Raw genomic sequence first — 18012 nt, 5'->3', positions numbered from 1 at the left:
GCTCCTGGGTTCTGACTAAAGCTTTTACACTGCAAAGCAATGAACAGTGCCCTTGGGTCACATTGGTACTTAGTTCTGTAAGGAATTACTTTCACGACTAAGTACATTTGCCAGTAATACATTCTTAACAATATTACAATGTCACTAGAGATGGAGGCCTTTTTCTGGCACATCTCCGTCCAGTGTTCCACCATCTCTTAGGACTTACATTTGCCACACAGCCATAGACCCAGATCTTTTGATCTCTGGATACTGAGAGACCAGGCGTACCCTGGAAGGCATGCTCCGGGATCCCTCAGATGTTCCAATGCAAGGACGCCGTGGGAATCGCCTGGGTTTTGAACTTCTAGAGGGCAATTCCCCTGCTCCCCGGAGCCCTCCAAAAATGTCTCCAACTATGTGTTAGAGTCAGAGACTTTGCCTAGCTCTGACTTATTTACCTGGGTAGCGACCATGAAATGTTTAAAAAAAACAAGTCTAACTCCTGGGTAACTATACAACTGACAGCCCTGACATCACACTTGACCTACAACTATACCCCCCTCCCCTGACTCTCCGACTACCCCCTGATCCCCATAACTCTCCATACACCCCATCTCAGAGCTGATTTGACCTGACCAACCCACACCACCTGAGTTCCCCTGATTCCCCCACCACCCCGTGATATGAATTGACTAGCTGCCAACCTAACCTGACCACCCCGATCTAACCTGCCTGCCCTTCAATCTACCTACCCACTCAACCACCTTCCACCTTACCCACATGCAACTGTGCTACTCTACCAGTCCATCCACCTCACCCACTTGCCATCCTGTCACCCTATCTACCTGCCAGCCTTCCAACTTTCCTTACCTATTTTATCCCTGAACCCACCCTTATCCACTTCTCCCCAACTTAAAAAAAAAGGCTTTGGGCATGGCGACACGGTGGTTAGCACTGCTGCCTCACTGAGCCAGGGGCCTGGGTTCGATTCCGGCCTTGGATGACTGTATGGGTTTTCTCCAGCTGCTCCAATTTCTTCCCACATTCGAAAGGCAAGCAGGTGGGGTGCTAGGAAAGATAAGATAGGTGGGGTACTCTTTTGTCAATTATTCTTTTGTCTACAATGTACGTTCTGTGTACGTTCCCTTGGACACAGAAAAATACCTTTCACTGCACTCGATACATGTGAAAATAAATATCAATTAAGATGTGCAGGTTAGGTGGATTGATCATGCTAAATTGCCCAAAGGCAAGTTTAGTGTCCAAAGGTTAAGTAGGGTTATGGGGGGAGGACAGGGGAGTGGACCGAGGTGAGGTGCTCTTTTGGCGGGATAGTGTAGATGGGCTGAATGGCCTCCTGCAGTGTAGGGACTCTATGATTCAATTATTTAAACTCTTCACTTACTCTTCCCATCCAGTGCATTAAAAAAGGATGTGTGACCTCTGTGCAGATTCTCTCCATTACTCCCCCTGAGGTTTCAAGCAGTGAGTCAGTTCTGCAGGATCCTTCACTGGAAGGCTGGCCAGAAGAATTGGAGGAATTGTCATTTTTTTTTGTCTGATCAGGAGCTGTCATTTTCCGGCCCCATCGTGGTGATGCAGGACTGGAAAATATGGCGATCCATCCAAAAGTCCATTCACTTCGGTGGCATTGGTAAATCCTGCCAGAAGGCAGAGGATATCGCTGAGAGTTTCTGACCCTGAAGCACGGTAGCATTGTGGATAGCACAATTGCTTCAGAGCTCCAGGGTCCCAGGTTCGATTACGGCTTTGGTCACTGTCTATGCGGAGGCTTGCAATCCTCCCGTGTCTGCATGGGTTTCCTCCGGGTGCTCCAGTTTCCTCCCACAGTCCAAAGATCTGCAGGTTAGGTGGATTGGCCATGATAAATTGCCCTTAGTGTCCAAAATTGCCCTTAGTGTTGGGTGGGGTTACTGGGTTATGGGGATAGGGTGGGGGTCTGGGCTTGGGTAGGGTGCTCTTTCCAAGAGCCGGAGCAGACTCGATGGGCCGAATGGCCTCCTTCTACACTGTAAATTCTATGACCAAAAGGTTTTGCACTGAAGGGCACTAATCTGATGGCCCTACAGTAGAGTTATATGCCTGGAGGCCGACTTTGATCTTACGAGATGATGGTTTGTGCCATGATTGTCAACTCTGTGGTCAGCATCATCTGTTGTGGCTCAGGACCCTCACTCTGACATGGCGGTTCATGGCACAGTTACTGCAGAGGAAGACAACAGTGGCTGGCCTCTGTTTTTACTGGGACCTCTCCTCGGCCAGCAGAGCTTTTTGTTTTCGCTTGTCTTTTCCAATTCCTCTTGCAGTGAATCAACCTACAATGGTCAGGGCTATCACCAAATATCGAAGTGGGTTGTCTGGAGTGCAATGTTACTTAGATGGCTACGCATCAGCGGTTCAAGTGAGCAGGATCACACTTGGAGAATTTGGAAGCTACCCTGATGTGGTTGCGGAGCCACAACCTGTGAGTTAAAAAAGAAAAGGGTGACTTTTTCAAGTCATCCATAAATTATCTTTATCATATTATCAACAAAGATGGCTTACATAAGGAACAGACAAAATTGTCAGCAATCTTAGAAGCACCACAACCGTAAAATATGACACAGTTGAGGTCACTTTTAGGATTGATGAATTATTATGGTAAATTTGTGAAGCCTTTACACATATTGCTATGTGTCAAACAGGCATGGAACTGGCCAGAATAATGCAAAAATGCAAACAATAAAGTGATAGAAGCTTTACTGAAGTCAGAACTGTTAGTTCATTATGATCCCAAAGTGAAGTTGCAAATTGCTTGTGATGCTTCACCCTTGGGGTTATGCATGGGTCTTGCACATTATGTCGCCAGGAGAGAACCGAAAGACAGCATTTGCTGCACGCACTCTTACTACTGCAGAAGTGAATTACACTCAGCTAGAAAAATATCTTTGAGCATCATTTTCATGTCAGAAAGATCCCCCATTACCTGTATGGGCATAATTTTACACTTGAAGAATCATTGAACTTTGAGTACAATCTTATAAATATGCACCTTCTTTGGCAGCTGGTAGATTGAAAGCTAGTAGAGTGAAGCTGGAATTTGGTGAAACAAGGTTAGGGATTCCCCGACCCGGCGCTGGGTCGGAGAATCTCGCGCCCCACAGCCGGCTTCCCCATTCTCCAGCGTTGTTTTTCAGGCGCTGGTGGGGTCGCCACCACGCCGCTCGGGATTGACGCCACGCCGCTCGGGGGCCGTTGACAGCGCCTCCCCCGGCGATTCTTTGGGCCTCGATGCGCCAAGTGGGTGACGAATTTGGTCGAGTCCAGCTGGCATGGATTACTCACCTCCCACATGGAGGGACCTGGAAGGTGATTGTGTGGGGGCCATCCTGGAGGGGGGGGGGTGATCGACCCTGGGGGGGGGTGGCCACGGTGGCCTGACCCGCGATTAGGGCCTACCGATCGGCAGGCGGGCTGGCTCCATGCGGGCCTACTTTACTCCACGCCAGGCCCCTGTAGGGCTCTGCCATATTGCCCGGGGGCTGGTGTGGAGAAGTGAACCCCCACGTATGCACGGAAATAAGCCAGCCGTTACACGCATGCGTGGACTCGCTAGGGCTGTTCCCCGCCTGGTGGAGCTGCGGGGACCACTACTGTGGGGACCAGTGCTGCGGGGACCACTCCGGTGGCAACCTTCCCCCCAAGAAAGATGAGAATTCCTCACTTTCGGGGGCCATTGATGCCGGAGTCGTTGGCGTCGGTTTTTACGCCGGCGTGGGGACATGGCCCCATTATTAGAGAATCCCGCCCAAGGAGTCTCAAAGAGTATGTTTTGAGGAATAATGTAATTTAAGGGCCAATTTCATTCTGAAGTCCAGCTCATTCTTTACTTTAGCAATAAACTAAAAGTTGTCCTTTTCACTGCGTGAAGTTTAATTGCAGCTTTAAAAGTGTTTACAGGATCTCAGTGAAGCTAGTTAATTCAAAAACTGGTTTAATCCAGTTTCAGAAGCTATGAATTAGGGGCCATAAAAGGATGGCTCCTTTAGGGTTGCCTTATTGCATTCGAGTGCAGCTGGAGTTTGGTGAAACAGGGAGTGAGATGAAAAAGGGAGGAAGAGATCAATCCCTTCTTTTCTCCAACTAGTGAGTAGGATTGGTGAGCACTTATGCTCTTTAAACTAAAAGTAAAGTTTTAACGAATTCAGAACATGAGGGGAAAGAGGGATTTTAAGTAACTCTTATAGTACAGAGCACCAGAGATCACAGAGAGTGCAAATCTGGTAAAGAGCAGCTGAGCAGAGCAGTGGGAAAACTTGTAAAGGGCAGCCCGCCATACCATCACTCACTTCAGAGGCAGAGGTCCCAAGGTGGCATTAGGATTTGAATGTGACCGGGGTCAGGTGGAAGCACCTGATTGGGTGAGTACAGATGGTGAGTATTTATATTACTGTTATCACTTGTAGTGTGCAAAGTCTTTATTTTGTGGTTCATAGTCTATATGGGCTATATTCTGCATTAACGAGGTCTAAGGGACAAGGGTCCTAAAGTAATTGATGTTATTTGATTTTAAGAGTTCTTTAAATGTTTAATCCAAAGGGATAAATTATGGCAGGAGAGCTCAAAGCCATAGTTTTATCCTCTTGTTCCATGTGGGAAGCCTGGCACATTTTCAGTGCCTGGGGCAAACATGTATGCAGGAAATGTCTCCAGATGAAGCTCTTGGAAGACTGGGTTTTGGAGCAGCAGAAACGACTGGGGACGCTGTTGGGTGGAGAGTATCGTGGACAGCACACATACAGAAGTGGTCACACCACAGGCTGGGACTCCTCAAGCAGAAAGAGAATGGGTGAAAATCCAGCAGCGTAAGATGCAGCAAGCCCTTTAGCTGTACACCTGCAAAACACTTACACCATTTTGGATACTGTTGGGGGGAATGGCCTCTCAGGCGAAAGCAATAACAGCCAAATTTGTTATAACATGGTTGACTCTGCTGCATGGGATAGGAGGGGAAAATGTAGGAATGCAATAGTTATAAGGGATTCAATTGTAAGCAGAATAGATAGGGGTTTCTGTGGTTGTGAACGAGACTCCAGGATGGTATGTTGCCTCCCAATCAGGACATTCTGGAGGGGGAGGGTGAACAGAAGTGGTCGAGGTATGCAACGATACCAATGACATAGGTTTAAAAAAAGGGATGAGGCCCTAAAAGCCATATAAGTTGTTAGGAAGTAAGTTTAGAAGTAGGACCTCAATGGTAGTGATCTCAGGATTTCAAAAAAAATGAATGAAACCATACGGACCGCCCAGCATCGAACCAGGCACCGGAAACGACAATGGCAAACCCAGCTCTGTCACTGTCTTACTAATAACTTGGGATTTGTGCCAAAGTAGGGACAGCTATCTCACAGACTAGTTAAGCAACAACTTGACATAGTCATACTCACAGAATCATACCTTAAAGACAATGTCCCAGACACCATTATCACCATTCTTGGGTATGTCCTGTCTCACCGGCAGGACAGACCCCAGCAGAGGTTGTGGCAGAGTGGTATACAGTCGGGCGGGAGCTGCCCTGGGAGTTCTCAACATCGACTCTGGACCCCATGAAACCTCATGGCTTCAGGTTAAATATGGGCAAATGGACCTCCTGCTGATTACCACATACCGGCCACCATCAGCTGATGAATCCATACTCCTCCATGTTAAACACCACTTGGAGGAAGCACTGAGGGTGGCAAGGGGGCCATAATATGTTCTGGGTGGGGGACTTCAATGTCCATCAAGGGCAAGAGGCAAATAGGTCCACAGTATAAAGGAAAGTTAGGATGATGAAAGGACAAAAAGGGTATCTTAATGCACAAAACTTTTGGAATAAGGCAGATGAACTGGTGCCACAAATCGAGGTAGATGGATATGATCTCATAGCCATTATGGAGTCACGGTTACAAGATGTTCAAAAACTGTGAACTTAATAGACAGGGATATGTGCCCTTTCAGAAAGACAGAGGGAAGGAAAAGATGGTGAGGTGACTCTGTTAATAAAGGATGAAATGAGGACAAAATAAAATTATTGCGGATTCTGGAATCTGAAACAAAAACAGAAAACACTGGACAATCACAATAGGTCTGAAAGCATCTGTGAAGAGACAAGGAAGCTAACATTTTGTGTCTGGATTACTCTTTGTCAAAGCAATGAGGACAGTTGTGAGAGACGCTCTAGACTTGCATCATGTAGATTTCATTCGGTGGAGGTAAAAAAAGCAAGGGGAAGAAGACATTCATAGGAATGGTACATGAACCCTCCAAACGGTAGCCACACTGTAGGAAAGGGTATAAATCAATGAAGAAAAGGAACATCTAAAAAGAATAGAGCAATAAATATGGGTGATTTTAATCTTCATGTTGATTGGGTTAATCAAGTTGGAAAGGATAACTACGACAACAGATTCACAGGGTGCATCAGGGTAGTTCCCTAGAGTAATAAGTCATGGAGCCAACTATGGAACAGGCTATCTTGGATCTGGTAATGGGTCATAAGGCAGGTTTAATAAATGACCTCAGAGTAAAAGATCCCCTTGAAGGTAGTGATCATAACATGATGCAATAAAAAGAGAGAATTCCAATTAAGGGGCAATATTTTACCGTGGCCAATCCACCCACCCTGCACAGCTTTGGGTTGTGGGGGTGAGTCCACGCAGACACGGGGAGAATGTGCAAACTCCACATGGACAGTGACCCGGGGCAGGGATCGAACCCAGTTCCTCAGTGCCATGAAGCAACAGTGCTAACCACAGCACCACCGTGCCGACCAACGTGAACAGTTTGAGACTAAGAAACATGGATCAGAAACAACTGTGTTTAACTTAGGTAAAAGGAATTACAATGAAATGAGGATAGAGTTAACAAAAATGGACTGGATAGATTTGCAGGAAAAATAGTGAACAAGCAGTGGCAGACACTTAAGGAGGTAAATTATGACTCTCAGCAAAAATATCTCCCAGTAGAGAGGAAAGATTCTAACAGAGTGATAAACCAACCATGGCTAACCAAGGAAGTTAAGTTGAAAGAAAAAGTATTAAAGGAGGCAAACGTCAGTGATAGCCCCAAAGATTGGGATGAATTCTGAATTCAGCAAAGGAGGACTAACGATAACAATGAGAGAGAAAATAAACCACTAAGGCAAACTAGCGAGGAATATGGAATAGTTGGGCAGCATGGTAGCACAAGTGGATAGCACTGTGGCTTCACAGCGCCAGGGTCCCAGGTTCGATTCCCTGCTGGGTCACTGACTGTGCGGAGTCTGCATGTTCTCTCCATGTCTGCGTGGGTTTCCTCTGGGTGCTCTGGTTTCCTCCCACAGTCCAAAGATGTGCAGGTTAGGTGGATTGGCCATGATAAACTGCCGTTAATGACCAAAAAAGGTTAGGAGGGGTTATTGGGTTAGAACAGTACAGCACAGAACAGGCCCTTCGGCCCTCGATGTTGTGCCAAGCCATGATCACCCTACTCAAACCCACGTATTCACCCTATACCCCCAACAACCCCCCCTTAACCTTACTTTTTAGGACACTACGGGCAATTTAACATGGCCAATCCACCTAACCTGCACATCTTTGGACTGTGGGAGGAAACCGGAGCACCCAGAGGAAACCCACGCACACACGGGGAGGACGTGCAGACTCTGCACAGACAGTGACCCAGCCGGGAATCGAACCTGGGACCCTGGAGCTGTGAAGCATTTATGCTAACCACCATGCTACCGTGCTTGCGGGGATAGGGTGGAAGTGAGGGCTTAAGTGGGCCAGTACAGACTCGATGGGCCGAATAGACTCCTTCTGCACTGTATGTTCTATAAAAGACTATAAAATATAAAACTGACAATCAGAGTTTCTTTAAATATATGAAAAGGAAGAGTGAGGTCAAAATGAACATAGAGCCCTAAGAAAAAGAATCTGGGGGGGATCGTTATGGGGAACATGTACATGACAGAGGAGTTAACCAGATATTTTGCTCAGTCAAATGAATTTCAGCAGTGCAACACTTGATTTTTTTCTGCTCAACTGGGACTTGAACCCAGAACCTTAAGACTCAGAGTTACCAAGCTGAAACTTTAATTTGTGCCATCGTATACTATACCAAGGTTAGTGGTATATCAAGGTCTTGATATGCTTAAGCAAAACTAAATCAATCATTGATTTTTATCTACATTTCAAACAACGTAAATCAGGCAGCTCTTAAAATTTGTCCATTTTTATTTTAGAGTATTCCAATTCTCAGCATAAATTCATAAAAGTTCCTGCATTTTCATCTTTCAGTCATACAATCTAGCACCAGAGTTTTTTTTGATAAACCAACTAAAGGATCTTATCCTTTTCAATGGGAAAAAAAACCACAAACTTAACCATTAATGGACATTCGCCACTGGTCATTATCCAGTAAGTAACCATTACCTTGATTGTTTTTGTTATACACGCTGAGTAAATTCTTCATGATCTACTCAGCCATGATTTTAATTGGGCTCTAGGTGGAAAGTCGGTTAATTTATGCAGCAGACAGCATTTGTTCAATGTCCAATTGACGATGGTTGCCAAATGGCATCAGAAGCTTTGTGAGCTACTTTCTTATTTTTATGACAATGTCTTTATTCTGTTTCTCTTTTGTTTTCAGGCTTGTTGAAAGGGGTTCTAATTCATTGTGCACCCTTTAGCCCAGATCTCACGGTGAGGGGCTAAGTGACGGTAACCTCTGTGGCATTGCATTTCCCCTTTCCCAAAGTCAGTTTAAGTTTGATGCCATGTCAAGGGGATTGCCAGGCGCCCAGTAACAAGTGATGTCAGCGAGCTGTATAAACAGCCAATCACATTGAAGTATTCTCACAGAGAACAAGCCAGGAAATAAAAATGCACCCACAATCCTTCACTTTTAATTACATTTTACAAACCGCAAAATACACGATTGAGACAAGCACATGGGAATAAAGTAAAAGCTACATTTTCACTAACAAACTTTAAAAAGTTTATTATTTTACAAAGGTATTTTTTTCATAATTCAGCAACTTGATACTTCTTGAATATAAAGCTGCCCGATCAAGAAAGTTCAACAGCCGTAAATATGAACTTAGTGTGTCATTCAAAGCCCAGGTACACCTCATTCAACAAGGTGTAATTTTGTTTTCAAGGTATTTAACAGCAAGTTTGATTGCACAAGAGGGAAAGTTTTCATCAGTTCAGTGATTTCTAACTGATCGCAATGTATAGGGAAGTGCAGAATTACCGACAGCAACTTTGGGACTTCCACATATTGATGTGCCTCTGAGGGCTCCAGAGATTGCTGTCAGTTTCAGAGAAGAAATGACAATGAGCTTCATCAGTGTTACCAATGCAAAATCCAGGGCAACGTGTGTCACTATGGAACAGTTTGATATAAATTTTAGACAATGGCTGTGTAAAATAGCACGGTTGTGAGGTTAATATAAACAAATGGAAAAGCTTGGTAAGAGTGGCAACCAAGAACTTAATCAAGAAGTTTTATTACATCCCTTTGTGCGAGGAAACAAGTTATAAATAATTAATTAAATGGATCTATAGACTCCCAAGGACAATACAACTGACTTCAGCCTTGAATACAGAATGGTTATGTGGAAGGGATGTTTTCATAGCTCAACCGCATCAGCATTGTCCCTTAGGGTGGAATTCTCCCATTCCTCACAGTTGGGATCAATGGTGGGAAGGGAGGGAAGAATTCAGAGGAATGTCCAAAAATTGGTTTCATGTCGTAACAATCATCTAATGCTGCCTATCATTTTTTAAAAAATAAATTTAGATTACCCAATTATTTTTTCCAATTAAGGGGCAATTTAGCGTGGCCAATCCACCTACTCTGCACATCTTTGGGTTGCGGGGGCGAAACCCACGCAGACATGGGGAGAATGTGCAAACTCCACACGGACAGTGAACCAGAGCCGGGATCGAACCTGGGACCTCAGCGCCATGAGGCGGTTGTGCTAACCACTAGGCCACCGTGCTGCCCTAATGCTGCCTATCATAGTGGATCGTGAATCATGCTGGAGGCCGGCATGAAACTGATTTACACCCCACCATGGGAAAACATGCTAGTTCTGAACACATCTGGACCAGCGTGCTATGCAGAAGCTGGAACTCAGCTTTGGGCCTTGCTCAGATTGTGTTCATCCAAGGAGAAGAAGATGCTGGAGGCTTGCAGCTGCTGGACCCTGAAGGAATGCATGCATCACATGGTGGGTGGATCCAGATGTACATGTCTCCACCATGAAGCAGCTCTCAGAAAGTGGAAGGTCTCATGCTGCGGACCTTGATGGAACCTGAGGGTGTTCACGATGGGCCGGTAAGGATGAGGTGATGTGACAGGGGGCTGGGGTGGTGAGAGGAAGGTTTAGGGATGAGCGAGAGAGTTAAGGTCTTAGGGAACTGGGGGGTGAAGTTAGAAGCGGGGGGAAGCAAGGTGTTGGGGAGGAGGTGGGTGAAGGTGCCAGGGAGGTGTCCAGGAGAAGGAGGGAGTTTGGAGGGAGGAAGGTGTCTGGGGGTTCAGGGAGTTTGGAGGGGGGGAATGTGTTTGGAGGGGAGGAGGGAGTTCAGAGGGGAGAAGGTGTCCGGAGGGGAAGGGGGTTTGGAGGGGGGGTGGTGTCTGGGAGGAGAGCAAGTTCAGAGGGGAGAACGTGTCTGCTGGATTAACCTTTTGAAGGCAGAATGGTGGGGCGTTATGGATAGGGGTGAAGATCGTAGAACGGTTCCCTCTTTTTCCAATTCTTTTGGTTGACCAGGCAAGATGTGTTTTAAAGACGTGCTTTATCCTCTTGAGTGCTACAACATTACAGATAAACTCATAAGTTTTGTTAGGATATTGGACCAGACCCCAAAGCCTGTTTGGATTCCAGACTGAAATGAAATGAAAATCGCCTAATGTCACAAGTAGGCTTCAAATGAAGTTACTGTGAAAAGCCCCTAGTCGTCACATTCCAGCATCTGTTCGGGGAGGCTGGTACGGGAATTGAACCATGCTGCTGGCCTGCCTTGGTCTGCTTTCAAAGCCAACGATTTAGCTCTGTGCTAAACCAGCCTCTATAGACTGGAACCCTAAACAATTTTTCGAGACAGTCTTCTCAATGGACTGTTCCAAAAGGTCAGGGGCGGGATTCTCCCCTACCCGGCGGGGTGGGACGAGTGGTCCCGGTGCCGAGGAGTGACGTGAATCACTCCGGCGTCGGGACGCCCGGAAGGTGCGGAATCTTCCACACCTTCAGGGGCTAGGCCGGCGGGGTTGGCACCGCGTCAACCGGCACGGAAGGGCCTTTGCCGGCCTCAGCGTGAGAGCGCCAGCGTGTGCTGGCGTCATCCCAGTGCATGCGCAGGGGGGTTCGTCTCTGCTCCAGCCATGGCAGAGGTCCACAGCAGCCGGTGCAGGGGGAAAGAGTACCCACATGGCACAGGCCCGCCCGCGGATCAGTGGGCCCCGATCACGGGCCAAGCCACCGTGGGGGCACCCGCCGGGGCCAGAACCCCCCGCACTCCCCCGAGGACCCCGGAGGCCGCCCGCAGAGCCAGGTCCCGCCGGTAAGTAATTTACCCTGGCGTGACCGGCCTAAAACGGATGGCTGCTCGGCCCATCGTGGGCTGGAGAATCGCCGGGGGGGGGGGGTGGACCGCTATTAGCGGCCGCTGACTGGTGTGGCGCGATTCCCGCCCCCGCCAAAACCCCGGCGCCAGAGAATTCGGCAGCCGGCAGGGGCGGGATTCACGCCACCCCACAGCGATTCTCCGGCCCGGGGGGGGGGGGGGGGGGGGGGGGGTCTGAGAATCTCGCCCCAGATATTTAGTCAGTAGGGAAATCAAGGGTTAAGGGGATAAAATGGGAAATTTGGAGTTGAGGATTATATCAGATCAACCATGATTTCATTGAATAGCGGAGCAGACTTGATAGGCCGAGTGGCCCACTTTTGCTCCTACATCTTATGGCCTTATGGCCATTTGCATTTTAGTGTCCTATCCGGACAAGTTGGCTAACCTGCAGCCTTGGGCAATTGAACATTTTGCAGATATCAGTGGAGAAAAGGTCACCTGATCTCCTGACTCCACCTTGTTTCAAATTTAATTGTCCTTTTTCCTTTCTGTTTTTAAAAATAAGGGGTACATTTTTCCATAATGTCATCGGTATAACAACATAGTGTGCCAGGCGGCTGGGGGTGATACTCAAAGATGAAGGTGAAAGTGCAAGATACCCACTTCTCCTGCCCAGGTTGAGTACTTAAGCCACTTGCTGCATTGTGTCAAGGAACATTGCATCATGCACTTGCTGCAGGCCTCATACGCAACCTCCAGTTATGTAGTCTTGGTGCCTTCTCAACTTTGCTTCTCACCTGAGCTGTAGTGATCCTCCAGTTAAATCACCACCAGTCAGTTCTCCCCCTGAAAGGGCAAACCGACCGACAGTCTAGCCTCCGCTTTTCCTGCTGAAGGTGACACTTTGCCAGAAAATGGCAATATTCGACTCATTATTCCTGCTAGAACTTCTCTATCATTGCCTACAAAACTGATTTATCATCTGTGTGCTTATGCCATTGTGGAAGTCAACTCTACTGGAAAAGTGAATTATTTAGCCTCCAATTTTACCCTGCCAACCTCTGAAGGATTATCTCACTGGGACTTTGATTCTTGAACCTGGACAAAAGTGAAACAATAAGGGGCAGCACGGTGGTGCAGTGGGTTAGCACTGCTGCCTCACGACGCCGAGGTCCCAGGTTCGATCTCGGCTCTGGGTCACTGTCCGTGTGGAGTTTGCACATTCTCCCCGTGTTTGCATGTGTTTCGCCCCCGCAACCCAGAGATGTGCAGGGTAGGTGAATTGGCCAGGCTAAATTGCCCCTTAATTGGAAAAAATTAATTGGGTACTCTAAAATTTACAAAAAAGTGAAACGACAATTATTTTCTCTGTGGGCCTTGCCCTGTAAATCTTTCTTTCCCTATCCCCCTTTTCCTGTACATGTGCACAGATATTCTTGGCTTGGTGTTATTCAATAAAAATAGAGATGTACTATGATGTCGGCAATGGCTTGGAATACTTTTCCACTGACTGAAGTGTGGTGGAAAGAATTGTGAGTTTTGAGGCACCCCCTCCCACATTTTAGGTGTGTGCAAATAAACTAACCCTCTGAGTTCATCCTATCCTGAGTTTTCTATGAGGTTATTAATAGAACATTAGTTCACACCAAAACTGATGGCGGGGGGGGGGGGGGGGGGGGGGGGGGTGGAACCACACCAATGTTTATAAAGGAGGAAGCAAATCAAAACATCTTTATGTTTATGGATGGTGGTGGGAGGATAAATCATGGCTGTCAATTTAACCCCATCCTGCCTGTAACATATTGCAAATTGTGAATTTACGATTATTCACCAATGAGATAACAGTCCTAAAATATTTAAAACCTGAGAAATGTTGGCCAAACCCAAGAATCGCAAAAAGACAATGACCCAGATTTTTCTGGTTAGAACAAAGAACAAAGAAAATTACAGCATAGGAACAGGCCCTTCAGCCCTCCCAGCCTGCACCAATCCAGATCCTTTATCTAAACCCGTTCATTATTTTCCAACAATCTACTTCCCTCTGTTCCCCGCTGTTCATATACCTGTCTAGATGCATCTTAAATGATGCTATCTTGCCTGCCTCTACCACCTCCGCTGGCAAAGTGTTCCAGGCACCCACCACCCTCTGCATAAAATACTTTCCACACACATCTCCCTTAAACTTTCCCCTCTCACCTTGAAATCGTGACCCCTTGTAATTGATACCCCCACTCTTGGGAAAAGTCAGGTGGATGCCGGCAGCATCTAAAGATCCCTGGGATTTTGGGAACCAACAGTGAGGTGGCAAAAGTTCCAGTCCACTCAAAACATGCAGCCCATCACAAACCTCCGTTCCTAAGACTTGCAGAGGAATCTCTCGGCTCCTATACTCAGGCTTACGTTGTGTGCACTGGGGCCAACTTCTGCTTGTTCCGACCCAGAGCATCAAAACTCAGACTTCTTTCCACAACCCAGTATATCTCCATTTTTATTGAATAACAGCAAGCCAAGAATATCTATTCATTCTTCGAAACAATAGTATTGGAAACAATTATCTTTGAGCCAACCGGAATGGTGGCTATCCGTGGAACGTTTAACCCATTCCCCAAATTCCATCATTGTTTCCCCCTGCATATTTGCAGTTGGCTTGAAAAGCCGGCTCTTAAATGAAGCAGAAAATACATCTAACTCGTACATTATTTCCTGAGTGGTAAACATGACACTGTGCTGCAGGCTGTAATTCAGTAAAGGATTAGACACACAGTAGTTTGTTAATCAAGATTCCGGATACAGATGCTTTCATCAGAATTAATACTTCGCTGTTGTTATTAATCATAAGCAAAGTATTTCATTGCGACATATTATATAAATCAACCCGCAGGTTTATCTATATTTCAAAAAAAGCACAAAACACGTCCATTATCATCAGGTTCAGCCTGATTTATTTCAGTATTTATATAGACAGGATATTGGTTTTTAACAATCAAGTTTCTGGACATAAATTGTTTATACATTGATTAATGTCAAGTAGGCTTTACATAATTAAAAATAGACATTGCAACTAGACATTCCAATCTACAGAGATCTCTGAATGTGCTTTTATTTGAATGCACCTTAATAATGATTCATCTTTGAGTTATTAATTGTTGTCCATGAAGTACATGCTTCGAACAAGCAGCCTCATTTCATTTCACCATTGAATTCCAATCAAAAATAAATAACGCCAACCCTTGTGTTGTTTTTCACTAGGTGTGTGAGAAGCCTTAGATTCCTCTCCTTATTTCAATGCCAATGTCAACCGGCGAATGGTCGAGAAGAATGTAGCAAGCCCGAAAGTAACATTCAGCAAGTTTCACTTTAATTCTCGTCACAGAATATTCCAAGGAAGGAATCATCTCAGAACTTTTCTTTCATGGTGCGTGGGAATTACTGGCTAGGTCAGCATTTATTTCCCATCTCTAATTGACGTTGAGTAGGTGGTGGTGGACTGCCATCTTGAACCATTGCAGTATATGTGGTACACATACACCCACAGAGCTTTTAAGGAGGGTGGTCCTGGATTTTGACCCAGCAACAATTAAGGAATGGCGCGATATTTCCAAGTCAAGCTGGTGAATGACTTTGAGGGGAACTTCCAGGTGGTGGTGTTCCCATGCGTATGCCATCCTTCGAGATGGTAGTGGTTATGTGTTTGGAAGATGCTGTCTAAAGAGCCTTGGTGAGGCTCTTTAGACAGCATGAAACATAATGGACATGTTTTGTGCTTTTTTTGAAATCTTGTAGATGGTGCATACTGCCGTTACTGTCTGCCAATAGTAAATGTTTGTGGAAGGGATGCCAATCAAGCGGGCTGCTTTGTCTTGGATGGTGTTGACCTTCTTGAGTGTTGTTGGAGCGGCACTCATCCAGTCAAGTGGAGAATATTCCATGTCACTCCTGACTTGTGCCTTGTAGGTGGTGGACAGGTTTTGTGGGGACAGGAGTTGAGTTACTTGCAATAGTTTCCGAGTCTCTGACCTGCTCTTGTAGCCGCAGTATTTGGTGGGGGTTCAGTGATGGTGATGCCATTGAATGTCAAGAGGCAATGGTTGGACATTGTCTTTGCTTGGCAAACTTTCTGAAGTGAGCAGCTTTAGCATATGCGTGGAGCACCTGCTAGTGCCACTCAGATCAATGAAGGCCAATGGAGAAGGAAAAAGAGAGAATTCCTACCAGTAAACATGTTGTATAACGCATAAGACACATAAGTATTAGTCTTCATTTCATCAAGTATTCAACTGGTAATAATATTATTTCCTCAATTAGGTGAATTTGTAAGTGAACTCTGGCTCAACAATAAACTGCTCCCCTCACTGATCTCTAGATTTGATGTTGAGATGCCGGTGTTGGACTGGGGTGAGCACAGTAAGAATTCTTACAACACCAGGTTAAAGTCCAACAGGTTTGTTTCAAACACTAGCTTTCGGAGCACTGCTCCTTCCTCATTCACCTCTGAAAGCTCGTGTTTGAAACAAACCTGTTGGACTTTAACCTGGTGTTGTAAGACTTCTTACTGATCTCTAGATTGTGCACAGTGGTGTCATTCTTTTCTTTACTTGCCAAAGGCTATAATGACTCAACAAGGTTTTGCTTGAGGGCCATTTTCAGGAATGCTGAACACATTGGAATACACAGTGATGAAACAACGTTTTGTGGCAATTCACTTCATGAATTCACTCATGCCATCCTGGGCAAAAGCGAGGTGGAGGCCAGGTATTGCTCACAAGCATTGAAAGAGAAACGAAGGATAGAGAGATTGACAACCTCAGAGTTATAGAGTTTTACAGCAAAGAAAGAAGCCCTTTGGCCTATCACATCTGCATTGGCCATTGAGCTCCTGTCTATTCTAATCCCATTTTACAGCATTTGCTCCATAGCCTTGAAAGCTATGGCATTTCAAGTGCTCATCAAAATGTTTCTTGAATGTTGTGAAGGTTCCCATCTCTACCATCTTTTTCGGCAGTGAGTTCCAGATTCCCACCACCCTCTGAGTAATCCTCAAATCCCCTCTTAATCTCCTGCCTCTGATCTTAAACCTTTGACCCCCTGGTTACTGACCCATCTACCAAGGGGAAAAGTTTCTTCCTATCTACTTTATCTATGTCCCTCATAATTTTGTACACCTCAATCAGTCCCCCCCAGCCTTCTCTGCTCTGAGGAAAGCAATCCCAGCCTAACCAGTCGCTCTTCATAGCTGAAACGATCCAGCCCAGGCAACATCCTGATGAATCTCCTTTGCACCCTTTCTAGTGCAATCACATCCTCCCTACAGTGTGGTGACCAGAACTGCACACAGTACTCCAGTCTTGGCCTAATGAGCATTTTAAACTGTTCCATAATACCCCTCCTACTCTTATATTCTGTGCTTTAGCTAATAAAAGCAAGTACCCCATATGCCTTCTGAACCACCTTACCTATCTGTCCTGCTGCATTCAGGGGTCTTTGGATATGCATTCCAAGGTCCCTCTGGTCCATTTTTTATTCGATAAGGGGATGTGGGCATCGCTGGCTGAGCCAACATTTATTGCCTATCTCTAACTGTCCTTTCGGAGGGCAACTAAAGGTCAACCATATTGCTGTGGGCCTGTAGTCATATGTAGGCCAGGCCAGATAAGGATGACCGATTTCCTTCCCTAAAGGGCAGTAGTAAACCAAATGGGTTTTTACAACAATAAACAAGGGTCTGATGGTTATCGTTAGACTTTTAATTCCAGATTTGTTCTTGATTCAAATTTCACCATTTGCCGTATCCGATTCAAACTCTCCACTGTACTTCCTAGCATCCTACCATTTATTGTATAGTTCCTTGTCTTGTTAGTCCTGCCAAAATGCATCACCTCACACTTGTTATAGTAAAATTCCATTTGCCACTGTTCTGCCCATCTAACCAACTCATCTACATCATCCTGTAATCTAAGGCTTTCCGCCTCGCATTTTGCCACACCACCAATTTTCGTGTCATCTGTCCCTAACCCTGTAAGTTCCTGATCCTCAATCATAGAATCCCTATGTGCAGAAGGAGGCCATTTGGCCCATCGAGTCTGCACTGATCTTCTGAAGGAGCACCCCACCCAGACCCCACCCTATTCCCATAACCCCACTTTATCTTTTTTTGGACATGAAGGGGCAATTTAGCATAGCCAATCCACCTAACCTGGACATCTTTGGACTGCGGGAGGAAACCGGAGCACCCGGAGGAAACTCACGCAGACCCGGAGAGAAACGTGCAAACTCCACACAGTCACCCTTGGCCGGAATTGAACCGGGGTCCCTGGCCTTGTGAGGCAGTAATGATAACTACTGTGCCACCGGTTCCCCCCCCCCCCCCTCCCATCCCCCCCCCCTCCCCCTTCCTCCCCCCTCCTCCCAAGTACCTGTCAAACTCTCTTATAAA

The sequence above is a fragment of the Scyliorhinus canicula genome, chromosome 5 (assembly GCF_902713615.1).
Source record: "Scyliorhinus canicula chromosome 5, sScyCan1.1, whole genome shotgun sequence".
Taxonomy (NCBI): domain Eukaryota; kingdom Metazoa; phylum Chordata; class Chondrichthyes; order Carcharhiniformes; family Scyliorhinidae; genus Scyliorhinus; species Scyliorhinus canicula.
Note: the sequence above shows the minus strand (reverse complement) of the source record.